The sequence below is a fragment of the Canis lupus genome, chromosome 10, assembly GCF_048164855.1.
Source record: "Canis lupus baileyi chromosome 10, mCanLup2.hap1, whole genome shotgun sequence".
Taxonomy (NCBI): Eukaryota; Metazoa; Chordata; class Mammalia; order Carnivora; family Canidae; genus Canis; species Canis lupus.
Window position 1 is genome coordinate 6,320,001 of NC_132847.1, and position 24,842 is coordinate 6,344,842.

General features: G+C 40.8%; 1 long non-coding RNA gene and 1 pseudogene across 2 annotated transcripts; both read left to right on the top strand.

The window, feature by feature from the left end:
- Positions 1–3,281: 3,281 nt before the first annotated feature.
- Positions 3,282–21,195, top strand: LOC140641174 (uncharacterized). Of its 2 annotated transcripts, XR_012037692.1 has the most exons (4): positions 3,282–3,327; positions 9,162–9,255; positions 14,870–15,068; positions 20,351–21,195. It is a non-coding gene; the product is annotated as an uncharacterized lncRNA (long non-coding RNA). The 2 variants fall into 2 exon arrangements; XR_012037691.1 differs by lacking the exons at positions 3,282–3,327; positions 9,162–9,255 and adding an exon at positions 12,130–12,538 and having other exon boundaries at positions 20,351–21,189.
- LOC140640848 (cytochrome c oxidase subunit NDUFA4 pseudogene) lies at positions 13,523–13,946 on the top strand (annotated as a pseudogene).
- Positions 21,196–24,842: the final 3,647 nt, after the last annotated feature.

Below are 24,842 nucleotides of genomic sequence, written 5' to 3' on the forward strand. Positions count from 1 at the left end.
TAATGATTTTATTTATTTATTTGAGAGAGAGGGAGAGCAAGCACAAGTTGGGGGAGGGGTAGGGGAGAGGGACAAGCAGACTCTGCGCTGAGCACAGAGCTGGATGTGGGGCTCCATCCCAGGCCGCTGGGAATATGACCTCAGCTGAAGGCAGATGCTTAAAAGATTGAACTACTCAGGCATCCCAAGAACCCACCCACCCCCTTTTTTTAAATAAAGCCTTTTGTTCTTTAAATGAATTATATGTATATATATTTTTTCAAGGTCAGAATGAGAACTCAGAATGCCATGAGTTAGCACAGTGGAGCTCTCTTTGCCTTAGTTGTTCAGCTTAATATCTGATCAGACAACTTCTCCGGTGATGGGTTCCATTCACCCACTAGGAAAGGACCTTATTTTATGTATCAGACCTGTCTTCAAATATCAAATGCTCCAGAGAAACAAGATTTCCAAAGTCAGCAAGACAGAATTGTAAAAAAAATTCATTTGTTTTAAAATCATAACCATTTATGACCACAATGTAGTTTTGTCTTCTTTTGGAGACCACATCTATTTCTGCTTCCATACCAGCACACACCAAAATGCGATTTCCTCTGTTCTCAGTGGATGAAGCTTTTGCAAGTTCATATCCGTGTGTATTCAAAGACTTCGTATAAATAAGATTTAGAAACCTTTTCTTTCAAGAGCGTTGTGCAGTTAGTTAATTCCACTAACTGCATGAAAGAAAGGGAGCAACAGGAATTTGAATAATTTGTCCAGAAATAGTTTCAAAGACTAACAAAGGATTTCTATCTCTCAGTTCCTCTCAGTACCCAGTGCAACAAGACTTCATTTCTAACCTTGTTTCTGCTGTTATTTGCATTAAAAATACGTTCAAACAGTTAAGTTTAGAAGACAATTAGTATGTCCATTTACTATGTGCCTCCCATCTATTCATTTCCACATCTTGATTTTGAAACAAAATCAGAAAAATGTTTTCTTTGCATTATCATCCCCTAGCAGTTTGGTTCTGTTGCCTTGAACGTCAATTACAGAAGTATGTTCTCTCTATTGAGAATATACTTTATGCTTCCCAAGGTGTACAAATGCTAAATTAGATATTCTACATCCTATCATAAAAAAATCACTAAATCAAATTGTTACATGACTAAAAGCAAGGTGCCCAACAATATTTATATTTTTACATAAGTGTACATGTTGGTATGTATTTTTTTAAAAAATAGGAAAAACTCTGGAAGGTTAGAGAAGAGTTCTCAGTGGTCACCTCAAAGGAGGGTACTAAAATTTGAAACTAAAGGTAAAAGAAAATTTCTTTTTAAATTCCATAGCAAAACTAGTTGGGGGATAACTAGTTAATACTCTTCAAAAGAGTCAAGTCGTGAGTGATAACAAAAGACCAAAGTACTATTCCAAATTGAAGGAGATGGAGGAGACACGGCCACTCAATGTAACATGCTAGCCTAGGCTGGGTCTTAGAACAGAAAAGTGAATTAGTGTAACAAAGGTAAAATCCAAATACGGTCTATAATTTAATTAATTGCACTAATGTTCATTTCTTAGTTTTGATTAAGTGTTTTGATTATGTAAGATGTTTGAAGCCAGATGAAGGATATAGTATGGGAAATCTCTGCAACTTTTATGGAAATATAGACTTATTTCAGGGAGCGCCTGACTGGCTAAGGTGGAAGAGTGTGCAACTCTGATCTTGGGATTGTGAGTTCGAGTTCCACACTGGGTATAGTGATGACTTAAACAAACAAACAAACAAAACTTATTTCAAATTAAAGACTTTCATAAAAAAGAGAAAAGGAAAAGCTTGTAAAACAAAACAAAATAGAACAACAACAACAACAACAAAAAACCAAACCCTTCCTGGATCCCACCTCATACTTAATGAATCTGATCAAGCATAGAAATCTGCATGTTGAATATACTAACAGGTATATTAATCTAATCTGCTGCATGTCAGAGTTTAAGAATCCCTATTCCAGGGGAATCCCTGGGTGGCTCAGCGGTTTGGCGCCTGCCTTTGGCCCAGGGCGCGATCCTGGAGTCCTGGGATTGAGTCCCATGTTGGGCTCCTGTGTCTCTGCCTCTCTCTCTCTCTCTATCATAAATAAATAAATCTTAAAAAAAAAAAGAACCCCTATTCCATGTACTTTGAAAATTGTTTTAAACATCAAGAACCATGTTTGAAAAAGAAAGTAACAAGAATGTACTTATGCACTACTTGTGTAAGTAAAAAGAGTAGCAGGATAGCCTAAGTCAGTGGTTCTCAACTTTGGTTGGATGTAAAAAATCACCTGAAGAGGTTTCACAAAACTGCAATGAGGGCACATCCCAAATCAATTGTGCCAGAATCTCTGTGATGGGAGCTCGGCATGAGTGGTTTTAGAAGTTCCCCAGGTGACTCTAACAGGTAGTCAAGGATAACTATCTTTGGCTTAAACTTTTAAACCCAAATAGTCAAAGGATAAAGACAAGAAGAAAACATAGGGCAAGCCCCGGTGGCCCGGCAGCTTAGCGCCGCCTTCCGCCCGGGCCTGATTCTGGAGACCCAGGATCAAGTCCCGCATCGGGCTCCCTGCATGGAGCCTGCTTTGCCCTCTGCTCGGCTCTCTCTCTCTTTCTGTGTGTGCCTCTCATGAATAAATAAAATAAAATCTTAAAAAAAAAGGAAGAAAACATAGCCCACATGGTTGGCAGAGCTTATCTTAAAGAGATGGGAGATATTTTACCGCTTATTGCACTTGAAAATTTTCCTCAATTCTGTTTCTTGTGCATTGCTTTTTACTCAGAAAAAAATATTTTAAAAAAGAATGAGTCCTTGTTCATCACAGATGAAGAAAATTCTGGGCAGCCCGGGTGGCCCGGGTGGCTCAGCAGTCAGCGCTGCCTTCAGCCCAGGGCCTGATCCTGGAGTCCCGGGATCAAATCCCATGTCAGGCTCCCTGCATGGAACCTGCCTCTTCCTCTGCCTGTGTCTCTGCCTCTCTCTCTCTCTCTCTCTCTCTCTCTCTCTCTCTCTCTGTGTGTGTGTGTGTGTATGTGTCTCTCATGAATAAATAAATACAATTAAAAAAAAAAAAAGAAAATTCTTTCATTTCCCGTAGAGCTCTCCATTCTGTTTTAGGCTAAGGACAAAGCACTACCAGCCTTCTAAATGTTGGTTGGTGGAGGTGTCTGCTTGGTTCTTCCTGAAGAACAAAATTGCTCAACCCACATATGTACATATTTACATAGTTGTAGCACAAGTATCCGTGAATTAACTTGATCCAACACTATACCCAGGCAGCTGACTGGACCAAGAGTTGCATCTGACTCAAGGTAGGTTTAAGAAAACCTCCCTGGGATTTTTTGCATGTGAGAGAAAATGTAGAAATATAGAAAATATAGCTAATCTCTCTTGGATGGCCTGAACCATCAAATACTAAACTTGCTGAAACTAATTGAGTACTTTCTTTTTTCCCGAGTTATTGCTAAGTATCATAATACATCCATGTTCCCACTGGCATATGAAGATCAGAGAATTATAAAGTATGTACCACATAAATTAATTGTCGACAGAGATTCCCCTCTGGGCACAAGAGTGGAACTCTTGTTCCACTGAATTTCTTTTTTTCACATTTAGTATATATATTTCAATGTTGTTTAGAAAAGTTTTAAAGACATTGGATCAGTTTGTTGCCTGAATAATTAAAACTTCATGAGGGTCAGTGACTTTGACCCTTATACTTTGTGGAATTCTCTTGGAAGCTTTGAAATGCTCCCCACAAGAAGACAGTGGCCTCCATTTGTTACAGGCTGGCTGATTCACGAAATCCTCTTCTTGAATTCATTGAAATTTAGAGTTGTTGGAAAGAAGCTTAGAGGGAAAGGAGACATGAAAGTCGGGTGCTTTACACCTGGCTGGCTTAGCTGGAAGAGCATGTGACCTTGATCTTGGGGTTGTGAGTTCGAGCCCCACATTGAGTGTAGAGATTACTAAATTAATTAATTAATTAACTTAAAAAAATCAGTGGTGTTTCAGGCAGATTTTCTCAACCTATGGCCCAAGGATGGCTATGGATTCATGGAGGCCATAGACCTGAAAGGGGAAAAGTACCTCTTTATTTTAGAACTTTAGAGCAAAATAATTTAGCAAATAAAAGCAATAATTGTCTTTTACTCTCATTTAAAGAAAAGATATTTATAAATATGGAAAAGTTCACATGCCAAACAAGTCTTTATCATCTTGCAGAGACTTGGCACAAAGGAAATAATTTTACCACAGTCATCTGGAGATACACCATCTTCCTAAAGCTCTAGAAAGCTCTTTTGTTTCGAAAGAGGACTTAAGCAAAAACCAATTTTGACAACAAGGATGATATTTTTCTTTTTAATCAAGCAAGCAGTATTTGACAGAGTTTTGATTTATAACAGTTATAATTTACAGCACTTATAAGCCAATCAGAGTGAAGTGATGGATACAAGTACTCAATTCAGGAGCTCAAGATTATTGCCTGGAATCACCATGTTGACATTTATGGCAATTTCATAGCTCACACCAAAGATCTGTAGAAGACAATGTCAGAGGACTCAGCAGTAAGTCATTAGCAGTGGTGTGTCAGTTCATCCTGTTGTATACTTTGGCTTTAAAAAGGTCATGGAAGGATGGCAGGGAGGGGAAAAAAGGACAGCAGCATCTGGTGAGGGGATGGTAGGGGATGGGGATGGAAGAGGCAGCAGTATCATGTGATGCCCTCGTGTCCACAGAGCACATTGTATATTTGCTTACCCCTCAGTGGGACACATGCTCTGTTTTTATGCCAAATTGCCCAATCAGAGATTTCAACATTTTGTTTTGTTTTGTTTTCACCTTATCAGTGAGGATGCTAGTTATGATGGCAAGGGCACCATGCCCCTTTGTCTCGACCTACGGGTTAGGGAAACACCACTCATCGTCCCTTCCTCTCCCTTCCTTCTCAGTGGTCTGAATTTTTGGCAAGTTGCAGGGCATCCCAGATTACTACAGGAGGACAGGGAAATCCTGTCTGGGAACAAAAACAGAGGGGAACAGGGTGGAGGATGGTCAGGGTGCAAGTATTCAAAAGTATGGTGCCAATTGGCAGATATGCTACATGTTTTTGAGGTTTGTTTGCTTCTGACCCTCCTGGCATCAGCCGCCATATTTCTCCATAAATAAGGAGTAATCCACCGAAGATCAGAGTGTGCCCAGTGGACAGGCAGCATCATTTGGGCAATTATTAGAAATTCAGATTCTCAGGCCCCTGCCCAAATCAACTAAATGGGACTATCTGGCATTAGGGCCCAGGAATCTGTGTTTTAATAAGCCTTCCAGATGATTTTTAGGTACACCAGGGCTTTGGAAAGCCCTGGCCTAAGCAATCCTCTGTAGGAATCTCTTCTGAGTAGGGAAGATGCCACTGTGCTACTGGGTAGCAGCCTTGTAATGTGGGTGTTTATCAAGGGGCCAGAGCCCTGCAACTAAGGGCACCAAGGCCATGATCTCACTGGACATAGACCAAGGGGGAAAAATCCATTAGTTTTTCTTGAACTTGCCTATACTACATTCATGCCAATGAGTTTGCAAAACATAACACACCCTCACTGTGACTAATTGTTTTGAAATTGTAGGCAAGAGGAGAGGTTGAGTAGTTCAGAGAATTAAGGCAGAACAAGTTGTTTAGGAAGTCTGAAACCTTTTTCTGGTTCTTCCACTGACTTTCTAAATATGGTGAGAGTCGGGACTGGGTATTACTCATGCTTTTATTACCAGCAACTGGCTCAATGCCTTGTTTGCTATAGCTGCTCAATGAGGGCTTGAAAATGTGTAAATATGCAAATAAATGAATTAATGGAATTAAATGAAGCTTCTGTCTTTAATTTTGTGTGTCAGTTTTATATTGCTACCAAAACAAATTAGTGACTTAAACAACAAAATTTATTATCTTACATTTTTCCATGTCAGAAGTCCAGTATAGGTACCACTGGGCCTGAAATCAAGGTGTCAACAAGATCTCATTTCTTTCTGGAGGCTCTAGGGGACAGTTCATTTCCTTGATCATACAGGTTGTTGGCAGAATGTAGTTCCTTTTGGTTGTAGGACTCACATCCCCATTTATTCACTGGCTGTCAGCTGAGGCCTCACCTAGGTTGTAGAGGCAGGCTGTACTCCTTGGCTCATGGCCTCCTTCTTCCATCTTCAAGCCAGCAATAGAAAGTTGAGCGCCTCTCAGGCAATGAATCTCTCCTCTTTCTTATTCTGCGCATCTCTCTGACTGACTCTTCTGCCTTCCTCTTCTGCTTTTAAAGACTTGTATGGATAGATGGGTGTTACTCAGATAAACCAGAATAATTTCCCTGTATCAAGGCTCATCGTCTTCATTATCTGCAATGTCCCTTCTCCAATGTAAGGTAATACACTTACAAATTCCAGAAATTAGGACATGTATAAATTTGTGGGTCATTATTCTGCCTATCACACTTATTAAAAGCATCTGAATCCCAGGGGTTTGATGAGGAACAGGTATGATGTTCTTGCAGAATGCATTAGCACAAGATGTAAACACTTAGAATTGGCCTTTTTGTGAGATGATTTGTTTAGAGAAATATGTAGTTCTCCACCATCATATCACCATTTTAAAAACACTCCCTCTTACACTCCTTCCCTCTTCCATATAATGTCTGATGGCACCTGAGTTCCTAACCCCTCCTCCTCTTTCGTTTTCCTGCATCCCAATCAAAACACAACAGGAATAGTTAATAATTACTGATTGCTTTACTTCTATGCCATTTTCACACAAATCATCTCATTGAATTATAGGATATCAATTAAGTAGTTGCATTGTCATTTTAGAGTAAGAAGAGACTTAGAAAGTTTACCCTATTCAAGATAGTAAATCTTGGAGGGGCTTAGATTCTATCACAAGTCCCTCTTTTTAATCATTACAAACCCTACCTCATTGTGACACCCCAATTTTCATGTTTCTCTCACTCCAAGAAATAAACAGCAAAGCAAATTCAAATAGCAAAGCTATGTGTTCACTAGCTGGTCTATGAAGAAGTATGTATTAGTCAGGGTTCTCCAGAGAAACAGAACCAATGGGAGTTAGATAGATATAGATACACAAGAGAAAATTTGTTATGGAGATTAGCTCATGCACTATGGAGATGTACAATATGCATGATGTGCCATCTGCAAACTGGAGAACCAGAATTGCCAGTGGTGTCATTCAGTCCAAACCCAAAGGCCTGAGATTCAAGGGGCTGATGACATAAATCCCAGACAGAGTCTGAAGGCCCGCACTCTGGGGGAACCAAGAACACTAATGCCTGGGGGCAGAAGAAGATGAACATCTCAGCTCAAGCAAAATGAGCAAATTTACCCTTCCTCCACCATTTTGTTCTATTCAGGACCTCAACAGTTTGGATGAGGCCTGCCCACATTGGTGAGGGCTCTCTTTGCTCAGTCTACCAATTCAAATGCTAATCTCTTCCAGAAACACCCTCAGAGATGCACCCAGGTATAATGTTTCACCATCTGGGCAGGCTTCAGCACAGTCCAGCTGGCACATTAAACTGTGGTGACAGACACTTTCATAACAAAACCTCAAGCTGTAAAGAATCCCAATGGTGAAAATTCAGGCATCTTGTGACTGATCAGGAGAGGAAGTCAAAATATCTGGTTTTACTCCATACACAAACATTTATAAAGCATGGCAGAGTCACGGTTTAGGAGAAAAGCATTGGAGAATTCTTTTCCATCCTTTCTGTGCCAGAAAAACAAAGCACTAGTTGTATGGAGTAGTTAGGGACAGATCTAGAAAAGGTCTCAAGAAACTGGTTATTGCTACAGACACAATAGTTGAACAAAGTCTCTGACTTCTAGATTGAAATTCTATCCCTATCAGCATTGTATCTAAACTGGTCAAAATGTACCCTCAGTGGGGGAGCCCACAAATGGGAATGGGAACTATTGTGTAATGAGTTGTTTTATCCCTCTTTTGAATATTTAACCATTCCTGTCTAGTTCTCTTAATTCAGTGACTCATTATTTGTAAATATAGATTATTTTGCTATGTGTAGACACCATGCTAGGAACAGAGGTAAAAAGAGAGAATACAAAGTTCAACCACAGATTGAGACACACTCTCCAGCAACCAATTACAACATGACACGATCTCATCAGGATATAGTCACATTTTTATTCTTACCCTGGATAATACCTGGACCAAGAAAGCCCAAGGAAACACAGATTAATGTCTGAAAATCTTGTTTGGAGGCCACGTCTTGAGCCACCCCCCCAACCCCCCACCCGACCCAGAGATTCATTTTTGAACCTCAATGGTCCCATGCAGGACAGGGCAGCTCACTTCCCCTTTGCTTCATCATGTTCCTGCTCCATTCACAAAAAGGAACTATGTTCCCAGAGAACAGGGACAGACTGTAGTCCCAGTAATGGGCTCCTGCCCACTCCTGAAGGCTGTTTACCCCCTAGATTCCCCACTAGCTTTCCTAAAGCAAAAGCAAGCAACTCTAACTTTTCTGGTACTTGTTCTTTTATTGAAGTTATAAATAAGTACTTATTGTACCCTGTGTTCCCCATGTATATAATTTGCTGTGAGTAATAATCCCACAGCTCTGGTATTTTCGATGTAATTTTTTTTTTGCATTAGCAGCACTGATTCTGTGAAAATGATAATATAGATGAAATTTTCTTCATCTGTCTCCTCTCTTTCAGCACTGACAGACTTCTAAGATTCCAAGAAGACATAGGACGCTATCAGATGCATTTTTTTATAATTCCCACCTGTAGGCTCCACCCCTCCTACAAAGTGATTTTTCCAGGATGTATTATGTGGTTTTGGAAATTGTATTGCTAATTTCAGGCCTTCACTTTGTAAAACTTCCTGTCCTGTTCATCTCTCTTTCCAGAACTTTGCTCACTACCAGACAGTTAAGGAACCAGTTATAGGTGCAGGGTCATGTCTTCTTCACATCTCTACTCGCCTGGCTATAATAATAAATAGCACTACAAACTACATCAATAATAATAGCATCATCATCATAATGTATGTGTATATAATATTTACAAGGTGCCAGGAAATTATTATATAAATTAACTCTTTTCCTTTCATATTATGACACTTATTTTACAGATGAGGACATGAAATCTGTTGAGCTTAATGAATGAAGGAATGGAAAGTTACTAAATGTAATTAAATGGACTGCCTTGAGACAAATCCTCCAACGGTGAGAATATGGAGTCTGGAAAGATACTTGGGAGTGAGAGGGTGGGAATGGGAGAGGACCTGTCTTAAATCACTTTGGTGACATAGTGCTCTCAACTCATAGAGTTTTTCAGGAATCTTTCCATTATGGTGTTGCTGCAAACAACTCTGCTCCAACATTTTTCTGATTTTAAGGAGTTCATGGAGTAGGGGGAGGTTGTAAAGACATTTACCCAGCTGAGGGAAGTTATGTGGAAGGGTTACAACACTGCAATCCAAGGATCCTAAGGGCTGTATGCGAGATGAATAGAGGATGCCAGCCTAACCAACCCTAGGAGGCTGTGGGACCATGCTGGGCCAGGTAGCATTTCTTGTCCTCGGGGTCTCTCTATGAGTTTGCTACTTAGCAAGTTACCACAAACTTAGCAGCTTAAAACAACACATGTATTACCTCATGGTTTCTGTGAATCTGGAGCCTAGGAATGGCTTCTCGGGATCTCACAAGGCTAGAGTCAGAGTGTTGAGCAGCCTGCATTCTCATCTGGAGGCCTGACAGGGGAAGACAGCACCTCCTAGCTCACTCAGCTGCTGTCAGAATTCAGTGCCTTATAGCTGCAGGCCGGAGGCCCACGGCTGCTTGCTGGTTGTTGGCTGGTAGTGGCCCTCAGTTCCTTGCCACGTGGGCTTTGCCCTTACCTCTTCAAAGTCAGTGAGGGGGTTTCTAGAGTCAGTATACCAGCAAGATGAAATCTCGTATATTCTACTATAATCCCCAAAGAGACATTCCATTACCTTTGCCATGTTCTACTGCTAGAGTTCATAGGTCCGACCCACACTCAAGCTGAGGACATGAGTTCCAGAGGATGGGATTGTTGAGGACCACCTGACAACCTATGTGCCACAGGAGCCTCTGGAAGAGAGCTCCATGGGGTTAGGCAGAGCTCGCCCAGCATGTGAGCAGGTGAGATCATAGGCCCTGTCCAACTTGCTCTTAGAGGCATCTTGTGTCTAAAGCAGTGCCCACTCCTTGGCTAAAGTCTGTGAGTGACCAAGTGAATGCCTTCTGGTATCACTCCTGATGTAAAGAAAGGGAATAAACATGATAGGTGGGCATGAGGCCAGAAAATATGCTTGCCTTTAATGTGATGGGAAAAGCCTGGTTCTAAACTACTATTAACTCCCAGTTAACTCATCTGTTTTCTATAGCAGAAGGTCATGGCGAAGAATTATTTAGGAAATTGAGCTAGGAGATAAGGGAGGAGGAAAAAGATCTTGTGTGAAGACATCTCTTTTAGCGGACAAAACCCAGTCTACTCTCTGAGGGATCTGATGCCTGGGTACCTGGGTTGTTGTAGTCAACAGTGCTCTTCAGAAGCTTTGGAGGTGCTATAAAAATGTTAACAAGAGTGCTATGCCTTTCTTTCTCAAGTACTTTTAAATCATAAACCCTCAGGAATGATTTTCTTTGAATCTCAATCTCCAGGTAGCAACACCAGGCATAAAGAGGAAAGAAATAGAAAGAGATTAAAATGAGAAGGAAAGGTTTTTTTTTTTTTTTTCATTAAGGTGGCTCCACGATCCAGCCAAAGATTAATGCCACATACTGCTTAGAGCCACTGAGTACTTGACTGTTCCTCCCTGAGCATTTCCTGATGGGGCCAATCACATTGGACTAAATTTGAGCCAGATGGTGAGGCCATTGGAGTGGAAGCATGTAGGATGGAAAGACAAATGTGTAGGACACTTTCAAGATATGATCTTTGCCATTAATTTAAAACATGCAAAAACCAGACAGAATTTGGTTGATAAACGGCCCCCTGCTGGACAAATTTCGATGTTCAAAGTACTGGTTGTTGATGTGTCCATGTGCAAGTGTGTGTGTGCAAGGGAGGAGATACAGGCAGTAGGGAGGGCATGCCCACCATCATTTTCTATAAATTACATAATGAGGAAGAAGAAGCATGAGGAGCTCTTTAAGAAGGAAGAGAAAACACTGGACTGCTCCTGCACAGAGCCCAAAGTGTGTGAGGCAAAATACAGAGATCTGAGCTCAGCAGATTTCCTAAACTCCGATGGCACAGAAACTTCCTAATGGGATAAAGGATCTATTCACAGGCGAGCCTCCACAGAAATCTATGGATCAGAACACATTGTATAACTAAGAGATAGCCCTTGCAGTCAGGTCAGGAAAAGGTCTCATAAGGAGGGAGGAAGGGATTGAGTCCCAAGAAGAAACAGTGGCCACAGAAAATAGAAAACAGAGAAGCAGTGAGTAACCACTGTCACCTTCCCACCCATGACATGGAGCTGCTATTTGCACCAGGGGGTTTCTGACATATAATCCTTGTCCTCCATGTCACTGGCAAATCAAGCTAAATTATTAGGGGCTCCTGGGATTGAGTGACCCAGTCAATAGCTGGAGGTCTGAGGGCATTTTTAAAAATATTTTATTTATTCATTTGGGAGAGACAGAGCACAAGTGGGGAGAGGGGCAGAGGGAGAAGGAGAAGCAGGCTCCCTGCTTAGCAGGGAGCCTGACACTGGGCTCGATCCCAAGACCCCAGGATCATGACCTGGGCTGAAGGCAGAAGCTTAACTGACTGAGCCACCAGGTGCCCCTGAAGGCATTTTTAAAAACCTTGTTCCTTTTCCTCCTCTCCCTGACTCGTGGTGGATGATGAGATATGCTATTTATTTCTAACATGTTCCCATTATGCCTGGATGAAGTGCTTGGATGGAAGGCCTCAAAACATGTTCTTTGTGTAAAACACACAACATCTTCTTCTCCCAACTAACCAAGTAGGGAGCGGAGAAACACTTAGAACCTCCTCAAGTGCTGGCTTATCAAGCCAATGTTCGTGATGATACATAATCTTCAAAGAAGTGGTATTTGAACTTTGTTGAAATGCACGGGGCTATGAAAACTTTTCTCAAGAAACAGAATGTACAATGGCCAACATTTTATAAACTAATTGGGGACAGTCAGAATTCCTGGAGCTGGCTGCAAGGTCCATAGTCACCACGAGAGTTTCTCCCTTAGCTCCCCGTGGGAAAGCCTTTGAGATCCTGGCTGTGCTGCATTCTTTGGGTACACCGTGAGGAGAAAGACTACATAATGAGCTTAATGGACTTAAATATTAACTGGCACTTTAAGCAGAGTGTCATGCATGCCAGGGATGCTCAGGAAGGCCCAAAAGTGAGGGAGAAGACGATGTCAGAGCTTGAAGTGAGAGCTTTTGGTGGACACAGTGATGACAAGAAGGAGGTGGAGGAAAAAGTGGGAAAGAGGAAAGAACACAAAGATGGTAAGTAGGTGTCACCCTTGGGGCGTAGGCACAGGACAGAGCTATGACAATGTGGAAGTGCTATTTTTGTGCTTAAGAAACACAAGTGAGGAAAAAGTCAAAGGAGGGAAAATGAGCCGATCTGGGACTTGAGCAGGCTATGAAACAGATTTCCATTTTGGCATTTAAGATAATCCAATTTACCCATCTCTGGCCAAGATTATATAAAACGTCACTAAAATCTGTCCTCTGAGCTGACAAAACAACCAAGAGTTTTCTGGGCAACCCTCCTCCCCCTTTAACATTTGACCATAATCTCTCTTTTGGACAAAGACAGCAGACCTCAGGTCAGAGACTTTTACAGGCAAAAATATACAGGCTGAACTTAATAATATTGTTTAGTCCCCATTACATTTATATTTTACACTTAAATTCTATCACCAGAGAGGTAACAAGTGTCTGTTTATCTTTTAAAATTAAAAAAATATATAAAAATGTATAAAAAATGAGTTAATTTAAAGAAAACATTAGGGAATAATGATGGGTGATATTTGAATATGCAAAAAAATATGCAGGCAAGTTGCAAGTGACTGAAATTTGGAAAATTTTATTTTATTTTATTTAATCCTTCCAATAAATCTGTAAGGTAGGTTTCACTGAACACATGTTTTGTTTTGTTTTTCCATTAAGTTTTTGTATTACTCCAGTCACTTAACATACGGTGTTCTATTAATTTCAGGTATATGATATAGTGATTCAACACTTCCCTACATCACCCTGTGCTCATCACAAGTGCACTCCTAATCCCCATCACTTGTGTCACCCATCCCCCCATCTTCCCCTCTAGTGACCATGTTTGTTATCCACAGTTAAGAATCTGTTTCTTGGTTGGTCTTTCTCTCTCTCTCTCTCTCTCTCTCTCTCTCTCATTTTTTTCCTTTGCTAGTTTGTTTGTTTTTGCTAGTTTGTTTTGTTTCTTAAATTCCACATATGAAATCATACTACTTGTCTTTCTCTGACTGACTTATCTTGCTTAGCATAATATACTCTAGCTCCATTGGTTCCAGGCTGTGAAGACTTGGTTTTTAAATTCTGGACAGGAGGCCTCTGCCGTGACTATGTTACGCCAGATCATTGGTCAGACCAAGGAGCATCCAGCCTTGATCCCCTTCTTCTTATTTATTGGGGCAGGAGGTACTGGAGCAGCAATGTATGTCTTGCACTTGGCATTGTTCAATCCAGATATCAGTTGGGATAGGAAGAATAACCCAGAATTCTGGAACAAACTGGGTCCTAATGATCAATACAAATTCTATTTGGTGAATGTAGATTACAGCAAACTTAAGAAAGGAGGCCCAGACTTCTAAATGAAATGTTTCACTATAAAGTTGCTTAGAATGAAGGCCTTCCAGAAGCTATCTGCACAATTTTCCACTTATTCAGGAACTATTTCCCCTCTAAATGCATGAAATCATATTGGTGTATTGTGTTGGGGTTTACATTGAATAATAAATATCTGAAACTTGGGGGGGGGAACACTCTAGCTCCATCCAAGTGGTTAAAAATGGCAAAATTTCATTATTTTTGATGGTTGAATAATATTCCATTATACATATCATTTTATATATACCACATCTTCTTTATCCATTCATCAATCGATGGACACTTGGGCTGCTTCCATGTCTTGGCTATATTTTGTAAATAATGCTGCTATAAGCATTGGGTACATGTATCTCTTTGAATTAATGTTCTTGTTAATTCTTTGGGTAAATATCTAGTATTTACCCACACCTAGTATTTAATCACACCACAGTGTGATTCCTGGGCCATAAGGTAGTTCTATTTTTAACTTTTTAAAAAAAGATTTTATTTTTAAGTACTGTCTATATCCAACATGGGGCTTGAACTTACAACCCTGAGATCAAAAGTCACATGTTCCACTGACTGAGCCAGCCAAATGCCTTCTATTATTAACTTTTTAAGGAACCTCCATACTGGTTTCCAGAGTGGCTGACAGCAGTTTGTATTCCCACCAAGAGTATATGAGGGTTCCTTTTTTATCCACAGCCTCACCAACACCTGTTGTTTCAGCCATTCCGACAGGTGTGCGGTGATATCTCATTGTGGTTCCGATTTGCATTTTCCTGATGGTAAATGATGATGAGCATCTTTTCATGTGTCTATTGGCCATCTGGATGTCTTCTTTGGAGAAATGTCTGTTCATGTCTTTTACCCATTTTTTCATTGGGTTATTTGTTTTTTGGGTGTTGAGTTGTATAAGTTCTTTATATATTTTGGATACTAACCCTTTATCACGTAAGTCATTTGCAAATGTCTTCTTCTGTTCCCTAGGTAGCCTTCAGGTTTTGTTGATTAACATATGTTAATGAAGAAGAAACTGAGGTCTCAGATTTGTTCAAAATCACCCATCTTGTTATCTGCAGAACCAGAATTCACATGTTGGTATGTTTGGCTGCAAAGTTTTTGCTCTTAACTGCAAAACGATACCACTTGTTCATCAGGCCCATAGCAGCTTTTTGAGTAGAAAAAGGTAAATGCTTGGAGGAAAACACTCCACATATGGGAATGTGATTAAGGAGGCTAAAACAGCTTGGTAGGCGAAAAATCATTTCTTTAGTCAATCCATATACTTGTAGTGAATGTCTGCTATCTGCCAGCCAATAAACTTTGTACTACATTACAATTTTTCTGGGAGTAACCAGAGACATTAGTTCCCAGACTAGAAAAACAAAAATCAAACAAAGCAAAACAGAACACAAAAACAGGGAGATTTCTTTTTCCATGGAGATCACCAAGTGCCTTGAGAATGAAATAAATATCAAGGGTTCACCAAGACCTGTCTGCAGCAAAGTGTGCTGACCTTTTCCTCTGGATCAGAATGGAAATATTAACCATCTTCTCTACAGAGGAACACTGCACCATAACTATTTTTAAGGCATGGAACTTTAAAGAGAAAGGTAGGAGGTTCACTCATATCCAATCTCTGAGTTTCTGAGTGTGAGATTCTTAGTGTTGGCAACAGTTTCCCAGTAATTTTGCCAGAAAAGTCATTGCAGTCTTTTGAAGACTTTACCTAGGAGGACTGCCAAGACAGAAAATTCAAACTGCAACAGGGACCAGAATCCTGCTCACTCCTGCTTCCCCCACCCCACCCCCACCACATATTGTCATCTATTATAAAAAGAGGTGGTCTGAGAACTTAAACCTGCTGGTTCACAACTGGCCACAGGAGGATGAACAATTCCTAAACTCCCAAAGTACCAGAACAGCAGCAAGAAAAAGGGAATCAAATGCTTCTCTGCAAATTCTGGCTTTTTAGGGGGCCCTCAATTAGGAGCCATGTCCACAAGGCATCCACAGAAGTCCTGCCTTAGCAACCCAACCATGGAAACCCCCCTCCCCACCCTTCACTGATCCTGGGAATCTTAAAGACCTTCTCCCTCATCAGCTGGATAAAAGAAATAGAGTTTGCTGCTGAACAGAAGCCCTCTGTGTGTGGCCATTTTGGGAGTTTCTTTTTACTTCTTTTATGTGAAGGGTTCCCAACTTTTGGGGGGAGCACCTGAAAAATTTTGGTTAAATATTGCCTGAGCATTGGTCTCTATCCTGCAATATCTCAGTACTAACTGCCACTCTTCAGGGGCAGAATTTCCTTTGCCTAAGCAAACATGATTATTTGGGTTTCTATCACACCATGCTGTCCACTCAATTGATAGATCCGGATAGTTTAGCCATAAGAAGCACTTTTTGGTATCCTCCCAAAAATGTTGATAACCACCACATGATCACATCTATTCCCTTGATAATTGGTTGAGATAATATAGAATGACAAAAAATATGAAGTAAGGCATCCTTCTAAATGAAACCCCAAAGTAACCACATACGTTTTTAAAAATAAAGTATATATGTCTGAGGCGGATCATTTATTCAGTGTGATGAACAAATCAATTCTCAGAAAAATGTCTCCCCAAGGAATCTCCAGTCTACAGACCGAAAACCATTATATTATGTTACGAGCTCCTTGCTATGATTTGTTCAGCTTCATATAACCTGATGGCTTGCCCAGTGCTAGCCCATAGCAGGTGCTTAGAGAGGAAACAGGTATTTGGGCGGAGTTTTATTTTAGCTAGCACTGGTAAGTGCTCAGTGACATTCATGTGCCAGGCACTGTTCTAAGCACTGTATATGTATTAACTCATGTCACCACCAAATGACCCTGGGGGGTAGATGTTATTACCACCCATATTTTACAGATGACAAAATGGAGGCTCAGAGATCTTCAGTAATTTATTCAAAGTGCAAAGAATTTAAAAAACCAGGATACAAAGTAAGATTTTATTATTTTCCATGCCTTTATATATAACTTCATGGAGTCCATGGCTATGGGGATTCAATGGAGCCTTGGACCCTGCTGACCAATCATGGGAAGAGAATGCTCTTTGGGCACCCCTGTTCCATAAGAGGAGCAATGAATGTCCTTTGGAAGAAGTCTCTAGGGATCTCTGGGTGGCGCAGCGGTTTGGCGCCTGCCTTTGGCCCAGGGCGCGATCCTGGAGACCCGGGATCGAATCCCACGTCGGGCTCCCTGCATGGAGCCTGCTTCTCTCTCTGCCTCTCTCTCTCTCTCTCTCTCTCTCTCTCTGTGACTATCATGAATAAATAAATAAAATCTTAAAAAAAAAAAGAAAGAAGTCTCTAGGCTACAAAGAAACAGTTTCACAAACTTGTATCACAGCATGATCTGGCCTGATGTATTTCATACAGTAAGCTCTCACTTGGTGCAAGGGATTCCTAAGGGATTATAGGAATGAATGATTGAATAGATTAATATCCATATCTGGAGGAAGACTTTAAATGACATCAATTACCTTTCGGGCCAGGAGGTTTGTGCCTACACCATAAGCCCTTCTATGACAGAAAGGTTATGTCAGGGCTTTAGTTCTAGTGGTTGGAGAATGAGAAACCATATGTAAAATAGACAAAAACACAAGGCAGAGAGGCAGGGAGGCAGGGACTGTCTCCATACGATCAGCCTGAGTACCATGTCCCTTCAGCTCCGTGCACATGGAGTGCAGGTACTAGGGGAGCTGCAAAAAGAAACGTGGCTGTGTCCTGCCGTCCAGGAGCTCATGATGGATTGGAACAGTTGAAACATGCACATCAGTGAGCACAATACGAGCCAAAATGTGATCTGTGCTTTAAAAAACCCAACCAAACCACCACCACAACAAAAAAAAACAAACACAGACAAAGATTTGAACTAAGTGTTCTAGGAGCACAGACCAGGGCCCAATGACTTCCAGCTCAGGGAAGCAGGAAATGCCGACTTCTGAACTAGCTGAATTTTGGTTAATAGAGATTAGAGGGAAAGAACTTTCTACATAAGGGAAACTCTCTCGAGATGTGGCAGGGGAGGGCAGCAGGAGGAGGACTGGCAGTTCATTCTGGCTGATTAAACAGTAGTTGCACACCGGCCAACTCCTGGCTAATCTTTATTTGGCGAGTACATGACTGCATTTAAAAACAAAGAAGTGTTACTGGAATGCTCTGAGCAAAGACATGGGCTTTGTATCAGTCGTTAGAGTCCTCCACTCTGGCTTTTCCACCTAGTCACATATTCTTGTTACCTGCTGTCTCTGCAGCTTTAGGATGGGGAACTCTGCACTGAAACAGGGGCCTGTCAGGAGACTTGGGGGTAGGCAGGCATTTTTAACCTGGAGTGAAGGCAGAGGAGGAGTGGGTAAGGGACGGTATGTGTGGAGGGAGGTTGAATTTGATAGGGGAAAAATATGCACCTTTATTTTCATTGGCTTTTAACTGAAACTTAGCATCTCCTTCCATTGTGAATGTGGGCAAAGAACCATAAGACTATTAGCAGCATGCGTTACTTCCTCACCAATAAAACTCACAGAGTATTTCCTTTCACATGACATTTGCAGACATCATAAACTATCATTTTGCTCGTCAGTACTTTGAAACTATGGTAGTCATGAGATATATGTCATGAGTTAAGAAAGAACATAAATGGTTATATCACAAACTGTATAGGTATTTTGCTATAATTTCCATATAATTGGTTTCCTTTGTACTCCAATGTGTTTTGTCTTAGGTATTTAAAAACATTACTCTCAAAAGGAGTCCATGGTTTTTACCAGACCACCAAAAGGGTCCATAACATAAAGTAGGTTAATAACCATTGCTGAAGGTAGCTTGGGGCCATAGAGAAGAGAGATTTAAATACCTACTTCAGCAGTGTGAATTTAGTCTTATAGATAAATGGGAGCCACTGAAGAGTTTTGTTTTTAGTGTCAATTATTACTTTATTGAGAAGTAATCAAAAGCTGATTATAGCATCATTATTTTTAATCAGTTGTATTGAGATGTAACTAAGTGCATCCCTTTTAAGTGTAAAGTCAGTGAGTTTTGAAGTGTGTATGTGTGATACACACATGTAGCTACTACTACAATCAAGACTCAATTTGAGTAGTAGAAAATAAAGTTCCAGAATTATACATCCTGTTTTCCCATCCTCGAGAAATCCTTAGTTGGGCTCACAAGTGCACCAGCACTTCACTGAGGGCCCCAGTACCTGATGAGAGAGAACAGTCCTCAAAGAAGTTCAGGTAGACAGAGGGCTGGCATATTGAAAATCAGGGACTTGGACACAGACGTGACACATACACGAATAGTCAAATACCAGTCTTCAGATAGCTACTTAGGCAATAATTTATGTAACCACTATCACAACTTTTTACTGGTTAAGGGCCAAAATCTGATCATCTATTCTTATCTACTGATGGCATGCATGGCTGCTAACCAGATTGGCACATGGAGTGATGATATTTGTTCTATCAGCCACAACTTAAGCTCTATCTTGCTGAAACTTCTAAAAACTACAGACACGCAAACAAAAATTTTTAAGTTTTACCCTCTGGGACTCTGAGAAATCATCCCAATTTGGTTTGTCAGGTCCTACAGATATTTACCAAGATGGCATAAGAGAAAGTCATGAAACTGTTTGCATAAGGACTTGTCACTTTAGCTGCAATAGTGTGGGTCTCCACCACCCTAAGATAATTCAGCCTTTTCTCCTGTAAATACAGAGGCTAGGGGGAAAAATTCACTCACTTTAGAACAGCCCTTCTAATCTTCTTAAGGAATTTTGAAGTTATTATTAACACCCTCCAGACATATCTTTATAGTGTGAAATAAAACTGAAAAAAGGTCATTTTCTAGGAGCATACATGCAGAGGTCTACTATACAAGTCTTCAGTCATGTGCTTCCTTGTATTCATGGAAGACAAGCAGATTACACTCAATAAATACATTTTTTTCTCATATAAGATTTCTGTGAGAGTATTCATCATTGCATAATAATGATGATGGATATAAGTAATGTAACGATACAAGTGATTGTCTTCTCAATGTAGATGGTGCATCTTCTATTTCAATAATAATAGCTCACATTTATTGAATACTGGTGTGGTCCAGCAATGTGTAAGACACTCTTTTATTTATTTATTTATTTATTTATTTATTTATTTATTTATTTATTTATTTATTTTTAAAGATTTATTTATTCATGAGAGACATATACACGGAGAGGCAGACACAGGCAGAGGGAGAAGCAGGCTCCCTGCAGGGAGCCCGATATGGGACTGGATCCCAGATTCTGGGATCAGGCCCTGAGCCAAAGGCAGATGCTCAATCGCTGAGCCACCCAGGAGTACCAAGACACTGTATTTTATATGTATGTTCTCATTTAATCCACTCAATGATCAAAAGCAGTATTAATTTCCATATCTTTTACAGGTGAGACCATTGAGTTGCACAGAGCCTTAAGTGGAAGATCCTCCTTCCAAGATTGTACTCCCTCCACTTCCTTACTTGATTCAACAATGAATCACTAGTTCTCTCACCTACTAGAGTTTCTTAATTGTGCTCCAAAATCTCCTTTTACAACATCTGGATTAAAAGGTCTGAACTAAGAATAATGGGTTCTATTTTGCCAGGGAGAGGCCCCTGCTCTGTAACTGGTAAAGGGTAAATCCTCAAGGAGGGTTAAGATCCCACCACCAAGCTCCCCAGTATTACATGGCTCCATTCTTCCATCTAAGACCTTTTCTGTGAGCTCCTTCACTTCTTACTATAGACTGCTTGTGTCCCCCCACAACTCCTGTGTTGAAACCCTAATCCACAGTATGATTTGGAGATGGGGCCTTTGTTAGGGTGGAACCCTATGTTGGCATTAGTGAATTTTTAAGACCAGACAAAAGAAAACTTCCTTCCTCTCTGCTGTCTCTGCTATGTGAGGATAAAACAGGAGACAGTCATCTATAAACCAGAAAGAATGTCCTCGCCAGACACTAGATCTGCCAGTGCCTTGATCTTGGACTTCTCAGCCTCCGCAAGTGTGAGAAATAAATATTTGTTCTTTCAACCACTCTTTCGATGGTTATAGCAGCCTGAGCTAAGAAACTTTTTTAACTCTCAGGTACTATACACCACCATACAAATGCACCTAAGGCTATATTTAATAATTTTTTCCCCCACTCTTATGAACTATTCTCATTAGTTTTTCTTCCTAAGAGCAAGTTTTCTAGATAATTTAACACGAATTGCAGAGACTGGTCATAGGATTACTGCAGGGGCTGCTTTAGCTCTGGTTAATTAGGACACATAACAAGTACATTCGTGAGATGTGATAAAAAAAACAAAAAACCTCAAGCTTTGTCTCCTAGTGCCTTTAAAATGTGTTTTGTTTCCCCTTTCCCTTAGCAAAACCCAACATGTTCTATGCTTTTTCTGCTCTTAGGAAATAGGCCGTCCTAGGTCACTTTATGTCACAAAAACAGTTTTCATTTGATAATGAGAATGCTGAGTCCCATGTAATATGCAGAACTTTCTCTGCGGTTCATTGGATCTTTTGATTCTCCTGGCAAGGGCAGGCTTCAAACATTTATTTCTCTCTCCACCTGCTAAACCAGACCCCTCGGGTTGGAGGGGAGAAGAGAAAGGAGTACAGAAAGTTCTTTCATGACTCATGTCATTCTGAGGAGCTTTGCACTATCTGGCATGGCAGACGTCTAAAGCCGATTCTACCCTGAGAACTATGGTGGGTGCTTTAAAAGTGCTCATGATGGGTCCCTCCCACCACACTCTGCTGGACAAACCAGTTGTCCGGTGGTTCTTTGAGAGGTTTGCATTTTGATCAGCCTCATTACCCCCTTTGCTACCCGAGAGCTAGCCTATCTCAGAGCCTTAGTCCAAATCTCCTATTTAATAACCTATAACATTAATCCTTTCATAGTGTGACTCATTGTCACTTGAGTGGGTCCACAGAATGACATCCCTTTCAGCCAGCAAAACTACATGTAAAAAGTGTTGATGGACCCCTGTTGGAGTATCTGAAAATTTTCTTATGATTATTATTTTCCATTCAAAGTTTTGCTTTGACTTCAATTTGAAATGGGTTATTTGAAATTGATCATATCATCTCTGCCACAGGCATTGCTTCTTTTTTCAATTTGTACCACATTTTGGTGCTTTTCCATAAATAAGCACTCTCACCTCTTGTCAACCTGGGCCTAGACTTGAAATCAATTTTGTCCCTCCTCACTGATGCAAATTTTCACATAAGCTCATCAGATTTTACATTTTTTTATGGCATAAAAATACAGAAGAGAGCATAAACTCCAGTTCCCAATCCCCAGAAGAAATGCATTCGAATTGAAGATTATGCACTATTCTTAGCCAGTATCACCTGTGCATATCCCGGGCAATACGTTTTTCAATAAGAGTAGCATGTGAGTGCATAAACTCTCCAATCCATTTTCCTGTCTCTCACCCTGCCCTTGGAATCATGTCAGACACCACTGTGGCAAGTGAATCCCCAGGGCAGTGACTAAGGTGCGGAGGGTGTGGCATCTGGGAGACAAAGTAGAAGGAGGGACTCCCTCTGATGGTCCTGCCTCCATGCCCCCAGGAGGCCTCACCTTACTCTAACGAGTCCTGTCTCTGTGTATCAGACCTGCATCTATTCAATAACATTCCTGAGTACCTTCTGCAGGCCAAACACTGTTCTTGATGCTGGACATCCAGAGGTGGAGCAATTGGATCAAAGTTTCCACTCTCAATACTGGATAACAAGTAGTGCTAAAGAGAAGATAAAGCAGGGAAAAGGAACAAGGACGTACAGAGTGAGGCAGGGAGAGTCATTTAAAATAAGGTAGTCAGGGGAGCACCTGGGTGGCTTGCTCAGCTGAGCCTCTGACTCATGATTATGGCTCAGGTTATGATATCACAGGTTGTGGGATCAAGACCCACATGGGGCTCCGTGCTCATCAGGGAGTCTGCTTCAGATTTTGCCCTCTTTGTCCCTCCCCCTACTCTCTCTCTCTCTTTTAAATAAATAAATAAATAAATAAATAAATAAATAAATAAATAAATAAATATTTAAAAAAAAAAATAGGGGAGTCAGGGAAATCCTTACTGACAAGGTGACATTTGAGCAAAGCCTTGCTCTTGAACATCTGATGAAGTGTTGAAAATATTTTGAGTTTGTTGCCTACAGTGTATGATGAATAGATTTCCTGTAAGTATCTGGCCTTTCTTCGTCAAATCCAAAGATTTTGCAACATGGAGTCACATTCCTGGATGACAAGAATTACATGGAACAAAGAGGTGCTGGCTATTTTAAGCCAAGCCAGGACCTTTATATTGGGCAAGAGCTCTGCGGTTCTCTGCATCTCCATGTGCTTGCCTTGTTCAACTGTATCACCTATCTGTCCCCTGAAAACATTTAAGATTGCAAACTTTGGCTAGAACCCTTAAGAGAGACCTCAAATGCTGCTACCCTCCCTCTAAGCAGTAACTCAGATGCTTGGTGGCTGTTGCAATGAGAAGTCAGCTCACCAGACCACAGTGAAGTCATTCCTCCAGCTAAGCAAGGGAGGCCTTGATGCTAGACCCCAGAGATGAGTGCTGTTTACTTAGCTGCTTGAAGCTGAGGGACACAGATACCAGCGGGCTGTCCTCTTGCACAATGCCTGATATTCCCAGAACTGTGTTAAAACCCTACAATCCTAATCCAGACATGTTCTAACTTCCCTCTGGTCCCTCCCCCTCTTTGGGGGGAGAGAAGAAAAGAAACAAATTTTGGGGTGTGCAAGGCATCCTTTTCTGCATCAGCAGAATTTCAAGACAACAAGCAATCACAGGTCTTAGGGACCCCACCTATCTGTTGGCTTATGTCAAGGACAGTAACTTTCCACATGGATGAGATGCCCATATCATTCACTGAAACCACCCCCTGAGGGAGAAATCTGTGGTGGCAGCACCACGCAGAAGTGAGGTGATGACAGGGCATCATTCACTATAGGCCAAGAAAAGCAAAGGCACATTGCCATAGAAATGATCTCTCCTGATTTCTACAGTTTAGATGTATTTTGGCCTCTGCAACTCTCTGTCTAAATTATTTAAAAAAAAGATTTTAAACTAAAGCCAATTAGGTGAGAACAAGTTAAGATTTCTCAACTTCAGGGCGCCTGGGTGGCACAGACAATTAAGCCACTGACTCTTGGTTTTTGGCTCAGATCAGGCCTCACACATGGTCTCAGAGCTCAGTCTGCTTGAGATTCTCTCTTTCTCTCTCCCTCTGCTCCTCCCCAACTCATGCTTGCTCTCTCACTCTCTCTCTCTCAAATAAATAAATCTTAAAAAAGAGATTTCTCAACTTCAACTTATGTAAAAATCTCAACTATGAAATTGCACGAAAACCAGTTTTGCTGTAAAATGAACAGAACTGGGAATGCTGTGACTTTGAAGCAGATTACAGCATGAGTGCTTGACAAACAGTGTAGGAATCTGGATATATTTCTATCCACTGACTATTTGCACTGCATTTAAAAACCTCAAACCCTCCTTAGTATAGGGAATACATTATGTGTCTGCATTATTTCATAATAAGTTGAAAGGAAAGAAAAAGAAAGAGCATATTTTCAATCTTTAAATGAGGTATTGGAAAACTGAACTTCACTGTTAGTAGAAATGAAAACTATGAATTAAAACATTAGAACTATTTTTAAAACTAGTTCATAAATAAGTAGTGGCTCATTCCTATAACTTGAATACTAAGCTCACATGACTTGAAGGGAAATTTATTTTAGGGTGACTCCTAGAAAATTGTGAAACGGAAGAAATTTCTCTTCGGTGTGCAATGTCTCCTTATTTTCTTTCATCTTTGGTAGGTTCTCCTCCCTACTGGCTCAGAATCATGCTCTCCCACACTTCCGCCTCCCTGTAT